Genomic DNA, 15,432 nt, shown 5'->3' with positions numbered 1-15,432 from the left:
TACCCCGTGACCCATTTCTCGTCTATTTTATTACCTTTTCTGCTCTTAAAAACATATGTATTTCTTTAAATTCCTAATTTTGTATTCCTTTTTCATTTACCTACTAATCAGTATCGCCGGTTCACTGGTAGATGCGGCACTATGCCCAAAATAGTATTTTGCCAAGCTAATATCACTGATACCATTAGTACCATCTTTTCACCGCTAGATGACTATAGTCATCTATCTATCTATATCTTAGAGTCTATGTTTTGATAGAATTCTCGCAACAGACAATTAAGAAACATTTGGACAAGAATCGGAAGTACGGTTATCAAACTAACCTTCGGATAAACATAGAATCACACCCAACAACGCAATCCTTGCAAAAGCTGAGATCCATTACTTAAGAGGCAGGATCGAATATCTCTATGGTAAATACACTCGGAAAACATTGAACAACCTAACCAATTCTATGGCACAATACATTCAAGAATACATAGAACTGGAGGAAACTGTCTTATACAACATCCAACTCAACAAGAAGAGGAGAATAATTGTGAAAACCTGCTGAGAAGGATCGAACATACGGATAAAGTACAATACCGTTCGTGCCATCCTGATGTATCTGAATATGTATCCAATATATTTGAAAATAATTACACCATACAACGCACTTAGGTGAATATACACAGTTTACTTGACCAAACTATTTAAAATTCTCCATGTACAAAATTCATAGACATAATAAATTTATTACTTTTTTCTTACATACGTACCTTTGCAGATGGTTCCAAAGCACTACGGCCAAATCCCACAGAGGCAATCATTGTCCGCCATGAAATTTGCAACTGCGGTTCACGAATGGAAGACAACGAACTGCAAATTTTCTGGATGCTAGCACACGTGGGTGTTCCTGAAAACAAAAAAACAGACCAACCAGCCAAAGGAGCCGCGATCAAGCAACCAGACAGTATGAAGAAGTTACCTCTTTCAGATTTCTACGGTGTGTTGAAATATAAAATATGGAACGATTCGGAAGACAAATTGAATACTTCACCGTCTTCTTTAAATCAGGCAGAATATTTTGGTTTATCGATCTATATTAAATTGTGTAATATGGGACTATCGGTTGTATACTAACTTGATGAAGAAAATGACAAACAGATTGTAAAAGAAAAGGCCTTGCATTTGTTCAAATAATGGAATCATTTATACAAAGTCTTGATATACCAGCCATTAGAATAGTAAAAGATCGTTTTAAAGCAAATGATAAAGTATATAGCAATACATTGTAATATTACATTGTTATTTCTCTTCTTTCAATTGTAACAGTATTAATATGTATTGCATAAATGTATCAAGCTTATATACGTAGGATGATCAAAGTTCAAATAATAAAATGAAAGTTTCGATCAACTTTTCATTTCCGAAAAAGGTTAATTACAAATGTATATAAAAATAATACACGATAGTAACGAATATACAAGTAACAAATACACGAAATGTATGTATATTTAAATATTTGCAAATTCTATTGAATAGATCGAAGCACTCACATGAATAATATTTAATTCCGTGCAAACTACACTTGAGACTATGATTAAAATCGTATGTGAACAGCTGAAAGTGGAAAGTTTGAAATGCATACGCGCGTAAAATGCTCAAACGTGTGAATATAAGAAATTTATACTTATACGTACTTATACGTGCGCACGTATGTATGTTTTTATATGGACATGAAGCGATTAGTTCCACCTATTAGCTGTTAGATGGTATCCCATGTTCATCGAAGAAACTACGGCCATGGTGGAACAACTTTTAAAACTCATCTAAGTACATGATCTTGCTATGGATGAAGTACAAAATAGTCATGACATGTAACGCTTTTTCGTGTCCCACGTTTGAGTGTCATCTGATATGTATCTTTGTACGAAATGTGCGCGCAATGATCTTATCTTAAATAAAGATTACAACGTCGATCGAACGACGAAATATGCAAATATATATTACGATAGTAAATTATAATCGATATACATACATAATTTCTTCCGATCGATCTATCGTATCGTAGAAGTGTCAGTTTTAGGTGGGAAGCACAGGAAGAAGAAGCGTAAACGTTTCATCTAGAAGTTATCAGGTAAAGAATACGATCAATAGCTTTTACCTTTGTTTTCATATTGTCGAAATCGTCTACGATTAGAACAATGAGCATTATTTAGAAGAGTTATTATATAGACACGTATGTATATCCAATCTGAGCACTAAAGTTGGTTAAGAGTAAATATACGTACGTATAACTTCCATATACAATGGCCGACAAGAGTATTTCAAATTAAAATACTTACCATAGAAAACTTTTATGTATATTATATGTATCATGTAAAGTATTAGCACTGCAATGACTCAGTAATGAGTCATGACTATTAGTGGTTATGTTGAACAAATTTAGAAGCAATCTAGAAATGTACAATGTATAAAAGTTACAAGATATCTACTGCAAATGTATATTTATTAGAAAGTTAATATGCGGTATGAACAGCCATCTTAAACACGTAACGAGCGTTAAAGATGGCCCCACTAAGTGTTGAAGTTTATTAATGTAATGGGCAATTGACCGTTTAAATATTTGTTTCGTCTGTACGAAATATTTACTTGCACTAAATATGTACGTACGTTTTCAAATTGGTTTCAAATATCACCATAATCATAATGTCGAATCTAATTCGTAAAAGATTTCTATATATATATATATATAAGTCTTCTAAATTTTCAATTTCGATGTTCCAGTTTCATAGAGACTAGAGTTCGTTAGAATATTTTTTTTTTATTATTATTAAAATTCCAAGTTTTTATAGAATCTGATATTTCGTTATCTCAAATTTCCTAAACAACCATCACTGTTTCACGGAACAAATTATAATAACTCATATTTTGTTAAAGGTTTTTCATTCGTTCCTCTTCTTCCTGTAACCTGGAAAGGACTTTAACGATGCTTGAAAACCAAGAACGTAAGTAATTTTGTATTTTGTACTTTTAACATTACTATTTCGTACGTATTTCGCATTGAGTACTATCAATTAAAAAGTAGAATCTGATCGAAGATGGAAATTTCTCAATTTATGTACTCGGTTACAAATAATCCAGGTGGGTGAGTCGATAGGGGATAGATTTATATATTCCGTGCCGCGAGAACCAGTCGACAAATTATCCACGATAAACCGTGAAACGCACGGAAGAAACGGCCGGGTCTCGGCAATGAAGCATATTGTTGCAAATTTGCCAATCTAAAAGGAGATTTATTATTCCTGTCCCGTGCAATGCAAAGGTTCGTTATTATGGTCTGTCTATGGACTAGTTTATTTATAGATATTGCGCAAGAGATATCCATTCTGTCCTGACAAGATATTGCGCAAAGCTTACCACGTTACTTCTGTATATTCGCTTCAGGTTTGTCGTTTCACCAATCACCCACGCAACGACCGACCACTATAGTTCTTTCCAATCTGCGAGATGTTAACCAAAACAGAATTTTAAACTAATTCCTCTCTTACGAAGGTCGACCTGTGGCGTTATTTCTTCGGTTACGATCGTGATCTTCTCTATTTCCACGACAATCTATAATCGTTCTATCTACAAATACATACGTACGCGTATCCGCATCGATTACCACCTATAGCTTTGTTTTCCACGAGTTGCGTTTGACAAACGAATAAAAACATGTATATTTTCGTAGGAATCACGTATGAGGATCCGTTTACGTCGAATTGTATTGTCCGATCCCCGGTTAAGCGTTTATCCGCATACGGCATACGTTTAATTCACGAACGTGAGGACGAATGGGAACGCGGTTTGACGCTAAAGCCGTAAAAAAGATAGAAAACGAATAGTCGCCAGTGAATAAATATCTATTATTCGGTTTTCAATACGTTCGTAGGAGAAGGTATTTGAGCGTTTCTTTCGAAAACTAATATACCCCTTATATCTTGCCAATAGCATCATCTTCACGTTCCGTGTTCATTTACGGCATAGAAATAATTTCCCTTGTTCATTCGCGGCGAACGTTGTCGGGAGAAAGAATTCAACTATCGGATAGCAACTTTTCCAATTAATCTACGCCGTTGAAAAAGTGTAATAAAGAACGTAAGCAGATAACACACACACAACTTGTCCAAAGTACGATAATTCGGCTTGTTCTTATCGCGAATAATACATTTCGAATGCACGATACCGGCTGGTCGACGTGTTAACAGTTTAAACTCGATGCCTGCAATATTATTAGCGCCGATATGATAGGAACTTTTGGTAATAACGAACTTGCCAAGTTATCGTCGGTATAATGGCGGTATCGATGTAATACCTTGCTATAATAATCGTTAAAAACGCAATTTCTTCGCATAAAATTCTAAAATTCGTCCTTCGCGACTATGATTCGTTGCTTTTCTAGTTTTGAACGGTGAAAGTTAAAGGCCGAGCATAAACCTAAAAGTCCTAATAACTTCTTGCGCGCTCCCCTTTCGGCGATGGGACGCTTTTGATGAATTAACTGCCTGGGGTAAACTCGTATTTAAATGGAAATAATTCGTGGGATTATCGTTGTCCCTTGTCGTTATTACTTTACCGAAGACGATTAAATATTATTGGATAATTAATTCGTTTGGTAATCGGTTCTTAAGTAGCGGATGGTGATAACTTAATTCGCGAGTAGGGTTCACAAATTTTAATTAGCTCGTCTACATGTTTACTTTCGCGTTAATAATTGGTTCGTTTGTGATAAATAATTTTTATTTATTACATGAAAATGTTAGGAATGAGATTCGCGCGTGTACATATGTAAGCATTATAACCGTTTTCAGGATATAAAGTTAGGGATATTATTACAACTTAAATAATTTGGACAGGTTGTTCTCTTAATTTTTTTAATAGTTCTTTCAGTTACATTTTATCGTACAATATCTGCTTGGTTTTCACATACAAGAATGAGCGAATTAAAGACTCGTTATTTACATGTGATGGAATATAATTTTAAATATAAAAGTTTAAATGTGTGAAATTGGATTCTCTCAACCACATCGGCTTTAAACCAGTTGGTTATTGATTTACATATATAGGAGGAAGCCTGACAGTGACGGAAACCAGATCGTAACGCTTCAGTTGATTTATTAGTCTTTCCAAGGCCTGCCTAATTTCATTGCTAATTTTAGACTAACTCTTAGACGTATCGTTTGCGACATTGACGAAGCTTTTTATTCCACAAGGTTAGCTTTCTTCCTAGAGTCGTTTATCGTAGCATTGAAATTCTCAAATTTTCAAAAGAAATAAATTTGCGATTAGGAAAAAATTTCTATTTCTTTTCAATTAGGGGTTAGGCGCATTGATATTTTATTCGAATCACAAAATGTACGTGAATGATTCGCAAATATAATATACATATATAATAATGTCTTTAATCGTGTTTCCGCTGTAATGAAAATTGGGCGAATATAATGTCTCCTATTGATACGATTACAACTTTTGTCTACGAGAGATCCATCGAAGCAGCGCAATTCCGAATTTTATTCTAAGGTCTTACCATTCGAGTTTACTTGTTGATTTCAACGCACTCACACACCTGAAACTTTGCTCACCTTTATTTTCTCAAAGTAAGAGAGCACGAGGGCCAGGTAAAAAGCAAATTTCAGGCGTAAGAGTACTGTCGAGTATGCTTGATTTCCACCTAGATATTTATCGCGTACTTCGCCCTGCCTACCCTCGTAAATCAACTCTTTTCAAGGAAACGTTAGCTTTCATACGCTTTATCGAATTTCTGGCATCGATACTTTGAAAACGGTTCATTCCGATACGGTATTATCTCTCGCGTGTAATATTTATAATAAACATATGAAACGTAATTCGTTGATCACGGATCTTTTTTTTTTTGCATATGAAAACGGTATAGCTTTTGTTAAAAAAACACGAATGGATTGTTCGTCCCTGTACATATTTGTATATCGCTTCGCGAGCCAATACAAGAAATATTCTCCTCGTTACACAACGAACTTTACGACTCGATTTATCACTAGATACGGTGGACTTTAGTATAGTTTGGACGTTTTCCAGTCGACGGCAGTTTTTCAATGCCAACGCTCGACTGGAGATTGTTATTGTTCGTTATTCGTTGCATCGACTATGATGGATCCATAGGCCGAGGTAAGAAATCACACGCTGCGACGATAGACTGTCACGGACACACCTGAAACTTTGCTCACCCAGAAGGAAATGTACGGGCAGAGCAAAGAGTCAGGCCCGACCGTAACGTTCGAATTTTACACTGCTGGGACATGCTCGAGTGTTTCTTCTTTCCGTTGTCACGTTGCTCCGGGCGAGGAACTCTCGCTACCTCTTCTCGGATTTTACGCAATAGCGCCGCCACGAGGACACTGGAAAATAGAGGCGCAGAGATTCTTCATCGAGAGTGTAGTAGATCCGAGGGAATGAGTTACCGGTAAGACAGGGACCTCGAGAGCCATCAGAAATTGCGGAAAAATAGGCTGTCGGATAGTGAAGGAGAGAATCGAAGGGAAAGAAAGAAGTGAAGAGCGCGGAGAGAACTGTGCGAAGCTCCGCACTCAGCAGTGGCGGCCAAGGAATCAAGACCGTACCCATGTTTCATCCTACTATTCGCTCTTTCTCCCTTTGCCTCGAGAGACGACACTCGAATCTCCATTGTTCGTGGTTCGGCTGAAACAGAATTGAAAAGACGCGTGATATTTACCAATAGATTCCATTCAGGCCGCAAATAATTCATAGGGTGACGGGGTCAACGAACGGATTCTAGCAGAACGGACTCTAATCGTTTTTAAGACTTTTTTAAGGAGTTCATTGTGTTTGAAACGGTGAACTCGATGATCGATAAAACGGTGGCCCGAATGTTTGATCGTGGTATTACCGCGTTATCGCTGGAAATAGCTACCAAGTTTACGAAGAGTTTAGTCTTTCTATGTCTTTTTGAATCGAAATCAATTGTAACTTTTATTCTTAGTCAGCAGCTTGGAGTAACCAGATTTTCGACAAACGCTTCTTTTCGATAAGACGATGTAAAAACATTGTAACTGTTCTGTTTCTCGTGTGTCGGAATCATACGTAATCCCATCGTTACATACACTTTGCTAAATACCTGATCGACCGTGAGCGAGGGCCCCTAAACCGATTACCACAGTTTATGCTGTGCCGTAGTAACAGCCACCCATATAAGTGCGCCTAACAGCAACTTAAATGTATCCGAAAGCCTGTTAAAGATCAATCTAATTTCAAATTAATCGATGGTTATTAATCTTCCACTTTCGCGACGATGGGAATCTCCACGGGAAAGTAATTAGCAATTTACGTTGCAACTTCAGAGTTTGAACATTTGATAAAACATCTTCACACCGGGTTTAGAGAAGATAGAAATTTTATTTAAAATTTTGGGATCACGATTCTTATATGTATATGTATATGTGTATTATTATTATTATATATAGCGATTTCTATCTCTCGTATTCGTTCGATATTTACGGCCTGTTATTCGCGGAAATCGGATTTTCATTAAATGCTTCTTGGAACAGAAAAAGACATTCACGACATCACGACTCACCGCAGTGCTAATGAGATTTCAAAATGTTTTGTACGACGCGCGTAACGTATTCGTAAGACGTTTTTGTAGCAGGTATTGAAATAATTTGGTGAGTCACCGTATAACTCTAATTTGCCAAGTGTCCACGTTATAAAGGTTTTTCGGTCTTGTGTGTCCCTGCTCTTCCGTTGCTCTGTCCGCTAAGGTCAAACCTGACCGATTCCACGCTCCATCCCGAAGAGATAGAGTGGTCAATTTCCACGCACCCACCAGATTTCAGGAAGTTGGTATTTTTCTATGTATACAGAGATATATATCTGATGGTTGTTTGGTGTCCGTGGCAGCCTGGAAGATGGTAGCACGAAAGAGAGATCCGCCATCTGCAGACGCAGTTTGTCAGAGGGCAAACTCGGTGTCCAGCAGCGGAGAGTATAGCGTTACGGTTGGATGTCAGTGACCGGAGCATAAACCCAAGATAGTTTCACCATTACATCGACGGTCTTCCTTCTTGGCTTGGCTCCTTTCTGTCGGCCTGTATCATCCGCACAGCCACGCACGGTCTCTCGTTCGTCGTGGCCGCAACACCTGAGTGTCTCCAGTTGCAAATGCACCCGTCAATAAGCTGCTTTCCACCTCGAGGATTCCCTCGACCGAACCAAAGATTCGTTTCCTCGATCCGGTACGATTCGTCGTTCAGTTCGATCGATTGTTCGATTAATCGTTGGTTTCGTTCTACGGTTACTCCGGTGATGTTCCAAGAGAAAAATTCGCGTTTTGAATTTAATTACGTTCGCGATTTTCATTAGCGCGATCAGAGCCTCTAAACGAGAGATGAGCCAGCCACGCGATGACCTACTCTCTTCGTTTCAACTATCGTTGAATGTTTAATCGAATGGTTGATGGAAATTCGCTAGCTTAGCCGTCGTGATTGCTATCTCTATTTTTGGAAAATTAAGTTCGAGTTAAGATGATTTCGATTCGGGATAAAAACAACGATCGTTCGATTGGACCCTTCTTCGATTCGCTGATTAGCGATATGACAAAAATCAAAGGATTGCGATAAAAGATGGGAGAAAGCTTGCGAATTCGAAACATTGCTTTTACGAGGCGCCCAGAGTGCATGTGGAATAATAATATTAATAACACGCAAGTGAATCGAATTGTGTAATTGATGGTGTAAAAAGATCCAAGCCAGCTTGTTTCCGATTACGTGTAACATGGTAGGAGATTCGATCCAACCGTATCTTGTGTAATTGGCACACTTTACATCACCTCCGTACTAATATCTTCTCACGCGTACTAATAAGGATCATATAAAATTACGTTCGTGAAATTCTATAGAGAAACTAATACGTTCGATGTTTTTATTAACTTGAAAAACCTGTCTCTTCTTCGCAGGTTATATAACATTCTAAATCATGGAAATTCGGTAAATTAGAAATACGGAATTTTAGCTACGAAAGCCTAACTTTTGATAAAGGAGAGGAAACTTGTATCAGTACTAACTAATGAACAACGAATCTAATCGAAATCGTCGTAATCGCGTATAATCGAACGGTACCAGTTGAGAGTTAACGCGAAACAACAATTCATTTCTTCTTACCTGTTACGATACGAACAACTGTCTCTGAATAGCAACGTACGATACAGTATCGTTATGTTTATGCTACCCAAATATTTGTTAGAAATTTAGCGTGTTAATCGATTTGACGAGCAGTGGTCATAAAATTGAGTTTCGCCTCGGACGAGGTCGGCGACAACGTCGGCGATCGGGAAGAAACGAAGCTATGGTCGATCGATAGACGCCGAATTGTTGAGCCCCGTGCATCATAAAGGCTAACGACCGCAGGCAGTTTGGCAGCGTTTGTGAAAGCGGTCTTTCTTCGAAGTAATGCAGCCGGAATCATGCGATGACGAGAGCGATTATGAACGTGCCAGAGAACGAAGGGAGACAGAGTGCGCTTTCATTTGGTATGCGTGGATGCGTGTTTGCGTGAACGAACGGGGATCAGGGTGAATCAGGAGGAGAGTCTGAATGACGGCAAAACGACGAGAGGAAAGAATAAACGTCAAAACGGAGAAGAGAAAGGTGAGACAAAAATAGAAAAATAAAAGAGAGCGTTTGTGTTTTCGAGTATGTCGTAAATAGACTTGAATCTGAGTTTGGCGTGCTTTATATTGTATAAAAATTTGCAACGAAACAAAGGAAAAGGAAAGATGGGATGGGGAGAAAGAAATGGCAATAGGGAAGAACGCATATACGGTTAAAAATGTCACGTCAGACGCTCTGAAGTGACTTCGTTGCCACTTTATCTAGTTGCCTCTGTCCATAACCAGACGCCGCGCCGTGAGGTGTTCATATATATACGAAATGTGACAGGAAGCCGAAAAAAAAGACGAAGAAGGAGAAAACTAGCGAAAAGGGGGTCAGTAGCGGCGCTACCGGCAGCAGCACGGAAGGGTTTATGCAAACATTCGTAATTACACGATCGTTTAATATGTATGGGACTTACGCGTGACCGTTTAACGCACGCGTAGCTTCGAAAAGCGGGAGTCTGAATACACGGCCATTAACAAAAGGTGAACTATGGAACTTTCGATATTATCGAAGAAGAACGAAAATGGATTGAAAATCGTGGAATTAATCGAACAACGTGAACGAGATCGTACAAATTACGCTGTTGCAAGATAAAAGACAAATTGTTTCCTTCGATGGTAGAGCGATTACTTCTGGGTGCGTTAAACGGCGTAACGAAATAAAAATGTCGGAAGGGAAGAAACGAATAACGTATCCAGGGACGAATCCGGTTTAATCCATTAAATACTAACGATACGTAATTTTTTCTCAGTCGATCTTTATCGAATTCTGCTTCTTCGTTCTATATGCTGTAAGATTCGTCGACGAAGAACCTGGAAGGAAAGTTCTATTTTCTTTCATATATTCATCGATCTTTTTGCGACAAAATCTAGTCCCAGTAAATGCTCTTCGTTTAATCGATTATCTCATAGACTGTTCGTAGAGAGGTGCGAATGATGTCTGAAACAAGCTGTTAACGGTATAAAAATTGATGTGCTTCGTAATTACACTTATGTAGTACGAGCTGGACGAGATTTATCGACCTCCTCGAGTTTCAAAGAGGACACGCTACTTTCCCAAGGCATTTTTAACGATCGTCGTCGGAACATAAATCATCGTTTTCCCGTGATTTATATATGTTAGCGTCTCGTGTCACGGAGGCGTGGCATAGGCGTGAATCCCCGTAGTGTCTGCTTCTAATTTAATTTATTACATCAGCCCATCAGCGATCCATGACGGTATTAAAGATCCTGTAAATTATTCACGTTGGATCGTGCTCGGTAGTATGTAATTCCATTACGGTTGATTATCCGTTCGGATAACTGCTATTCGATTTAGATGGATATAAAGTTCGTTTGATACTTGTGTATTCAGTGGTATAGCTTACGAAAACTGATATAGGAGCTTCAAGACACCGTTATTATCGTCCTTTTCGAGCGAATTAGGATCAGTTATCGATAGGTTATTGTTGTGTCAGTGCTCGAGGTAATAGAACGATGTGTTTGAAAGCGTGTATTGATCCGTCTGTCAGTCTCTCAAAGACAGTATGGCAAGTCGTTAAATACGATAAATATCTTAAGCTATTATCGACGGCGCGCTTTTACCACGAACTACGATCTTGTTCGAGTCGTATCTTTCGAATTAAATCAAGACGTCGATCTAAGAATTTAACGAGACTAACTTTTATTTTCGCGTTATTCATTTAACGCGTTATGCAAATTATACGCTGTTTGAAATACCAAGAAGCGCATCGAACGTAGATCGCGTACCATCTTCGATAACAAAGCTAAAAACCTTATTATTCCATGATTTTTAGAGAAGCTCGAAGAGAATTCTCTGTGTCGTTGTGAAAGGCGAATTTCTAGAATTTTGCTACCAGTTTCAAATATGACCATAGAAGTAACGAAAATAGGTTCTTTGTACGAGAAGGTTTCGAGCTTAAAATTAACAGCGTTTCGAGCGAAAAATTAAAGAGCCCTCGTAGCTTGATAACAATCCGAGATTCATCGTTACATGGAAAAAAGGTACAAGCGACGGCGGAAGTGGGGAAAGGGGGTGTAGAGAGGTAGAGAGGAGGGCGGAAGAAAAAGAGGAGACGAAAGAATGCGAGGAGACAAATGGGGATGTGCTTGGAAAGTTTCAATGAGAATAAACGAAACTGTGCGCCCTTTCGTTCGGTCGCGTGAGCATTCTTTCCATCCGTGTGCGTGTACAAGGATGCGAGAGAAAAGAAGAATTCTAGAATGCAGAGACAAAAGAAAATGGAGTACGAGCAAGAAGCACTAAATCTAATTGCCCGACGACATCGTCATGGGAAACGAACGAACGACGAGACGTTCTTGTTCCACATTTTCCTTCTCCTCCTCTTTCCCTTTCTTTTTCTTCGTCTTCTTTTCTTTTTTTTTTTTTCTTCAAATCTATCGTTTCAATAATTCATCGGACGCTCTTCGATGTAAATGGGTACGTTGATTCTTGATAGTTGCCGCTTTGAAATCTCTTGCCGTTATATGGATCTTTAATTCAGATTGCGTTCTTTCTCCTTTTGTGTTTGCAAGAATTTTGAAAGAACGCAACGATACGGAAAGCTTTTCTTCCAATAACTTTGTCGAAAAAGTAAATCTTTAGTTTTCACGCGACATCTAATTTTTGTAGAAAGTCGAGTGTTTTTAGAAAAATTCACGTTTTCGATGGAGCAATTCTGCTTACGGATTCGTGTAGTTGACGAATATCGCGGAACAAAATTCGCGTTGGACGGTGAAATTTAAAAGGCACTGTTGAGACATCTAAATAAGACGAAAAATGGTAGCAGGAATTTTCTTAGCATATTTTTGACACCGTATAAATCTCGCGAAACACCAGGCGTAAGATTAAAAAAGAAAAGGCAGTGTGTCGTTGGACTAATCAAGCTCGAGCGTAATAGGCTCTCGCAAGATCACAATGACGCGAGCTTCTCCACGAGGCGAAGCTCCGGTGGTACCGGTGTTAACCGGCCGCGTCTTCGAAGAAACAGGAAAATTGGACGCAGATGGGATTTAAAGGAAGAAGAAACGAGAGCCGCGTGTACGAGGGGAATCGTGCAGCAGGCACATGTGACTTTTGTTGGCAGGCTGTGCCCACTAAGGCAACCAAGAGGAAGAACGAGTTTTAATTTCTCGCGTCCGCGGCTCATGACCCCGGGGAATCGTCGAGACTTTTTTTCTTTGTTGTCACGATCGAAGTGGGTCAAGCCTACTACTTCCACCTATTAGACGCGCGCTCCAGCTATAATACTATTGTCATCGTCATCGCTGACATTCTACGTCATCGAAATCTGTCCGCAGGAACAGAGAATGAATACCTTTAACGAATCTAATAACCGAGAATATTCATAGATAGGAATGCCAATTATTCGTATCTACAACCGGGAAAGAAGCGGCTGAAAGTTTTAATCAAACTGTTAGTAACTACCGAAGTAAGTTGTTGGGTAAAAAGTTTGAAATCCTATTTCATAATAGCATGCATAATTTGACAGGGATTCGACGTAGTATCTATGAATACGTAATCCACTGGTACTAATGGAAACCATAAGCAGAACCACGCGTAATTTCCTATATTACCTATATATATATATATATTATTATATAACGTACAATACAATACGTTATATTATAAAATACATGCTGCATCTTTTTCAAGATCGAAGCTGTGTTCTATCGTCTTTATTATTAACGCGTGGACGCAAAGATTTTGAATTTAATCGCACATCCGATTTAATTAATATTCAGGGTACTAGCCAATGGAATCTAGCCACAATAACGAACAGCGATTCACGCGCTACCGCGCTTGCACAGACTTTTAATCGTCAAGGTAACAGCCATCTATAGAACGAACGGTTCGATCGGATCGTCATTTCGTTCACGAATCCAAAATGCTTATCTCGGTCTCCACGATCGTGCTATAAACCGCTCGGTAACGTCCTTAAGTTAAAAAACGCTCGACTCGCAAGCAACAAAACGACTAGCCGCAATAATGCAGCAGGATACCGAAGGGTCGAGTCTCGGGTTTCTTAAGCAGATTTCGTGTTTTTGCGCGGCCAGAAGGAAACTCCATTTGTTATACCGTAACGGAAATCGTGGACGTAACACGCTTTACGTGTAAACGTGGCGACGCAACAACGCTACGTCCACTATTTCCCGTTTAGATGCGCGCCCCACGATAGATAAGAAGAAGGCAACAGGATAAAACGAAAACGCCGGCTAACGTGTAAATTTTAAGTACTTCCCATTCCCCGCGTAAACTGTATTCCCACTTATCTCTCACTCCCGCCTCGTTCCGGTAGTCAGCCCGCGCCTTCCTTCAACTTCCGTCCTTTCCACCCTTGAATTTCCATTTTCGCTTCAAGTTGGCCGACTGGCGCGAACGCGATACGGAAAGACGAAGAAAGAGTCTGCAAAGCGTCCGGGCGGAAGAAGGAACGAAGGTTCGAAGGCCGTTTTGTCGCTGCTCACCGCGTAAGTTTTGCGAAAAAAGTCGTTTCGATCGAATGGAATCGTCGTCTTTAAGCAGCGAATCGGCCAGTCAGCCGGTTCTCTGTTCCAGCTGTTTCTTTCGGAACAACGTTCTATTATCCCCTCGTGCACCTCCCACGGGAGATTACCCGCAAACGTCTCCCTCTCGGAAATTTTCCGATGACAAACGAGCCGTTAGAGAAGCGTACGGATTTAGATTTCGGCTCCGCTTCGTCGTTTGCCGCCTGGTGGAAATTTTTCTACCACACGAAGCACCACCTCCCGACCAGTTTACGTGAAATACCACGAAGGGAATAGGAAGGGGGAGAATGGTGGACGAGCGCGTGTGTGCGCGCGTGTAAGGGCTGAGAGTCGAGAAGTTTCTCTCGCGGTAACTTCATTCTAATTTCCAACGGGAACGGGCTTAAGAGAAAAATAATTCACCGGATATTTTCGAATAAATTTCCTGCACGCAATGGGAGAGTCTGCGGAAGCGAAAGAAAAAGAGGGTTAGCGAAGGAAAAAAAAGGACGACGCGGCGTTAAGCAGCCAACCCGGTTTTCTACGGGGGTGTAAATTATGCTCTTCTTACAGGCCGCTACGCGGCAGTTTTCACTCTATCCGGTACCGGCCGGCCACCGTGTATTTATGTTACGAGTTATTAAGAGAAAGTTTCAGGTTTTACGTCGACTAACGTCCCACACGATGAGCTCGCTGGAGAAACGGCCTGCCGGTCTTCTAGGCGATATTAAAGCCTGCTACGAGATAATCGAATCGCAAGACGCGCGTTTACAACGAAGAGTTCGTCTTGAAATCATCCGATTGTTCTCAACCCTTCCCGATCCTCGAAACACCTTTCCATAGAAATAAAAACTCCGTCTCTTTGTAGGAAGAAACGTCAGCGACGATTCAGGTTTACCTACGCAGCATTAAAATAAGAGAATCGTGTAAACGGCCGATTGTGCGTTACCGCAGACTGAGATCATTTTTCGCAGATCCGCTTCCTCTCGTAAGCTCGAACGAAAACATCGCGTTAAATTAAATTCAGCAAATACATTTGCGAAGTTTCGTATGTAGCGTTCAACGTGCACGGAATTCGTTTGCTTCGCGGAAATCGTGTTTCCTCCCCTGCCGCGCGAACTAGCGATTGCTTCCGAACACCGATGGATCGCGTGGTTGTTTCGTATAAAACGATTTCGACGAGTTGTACGCGGTTACGTTTCTTTTTGCCAGTTGCCTTCGAAACTTCTCATTGTACGAACTATAAAATATCGCTTTGACGATTGACGTTTCTT

General features: G+C 39.9%; 1 protein-coding gene across 1 annotated transcript in view; it reads left to right on the top strand.

The window, feature by feature from the left end:
* The first annotated feature begins 1,032 nt into the window (after positions 1–1,032).
* The window catches only part of LOC138185648 (uncharacterized), a 130,218-nt gene continuing 115,818 nt past the window's right edge, over positions 1,033–15,432 (top strand). The window contains exons 1-2 of the mRNA XM_069124765.1: positions 1,033–2,119; positions 2,923–2,990. The gene's annotated coding sequence lies outside the window, so the exon portion shown is untranslated. The remainder of the gene's footprint in view (positions 2,120–2,922; positions 2,991–15,432) is intronic.

Source organism: Bombus flavifrons, chromosome 12 (assembly GCF_040668555.2).
Source record: "Bombus flavifrons isolate JBK064 chromosome 12, iyBomFlav1_principal, whole genome shotgun sequence".
In the NCBI taxonomy this organism is placed as follows: domain Eukaryota; kingdom Metazoa; phylum Arthropoda; class Insecta; order Hymenoptera; family Apidae; genus Bombus; species Bombus flavifrons.
This window is presented reverse-complemented; position numbering and strand designations above follow the sequence as displayed.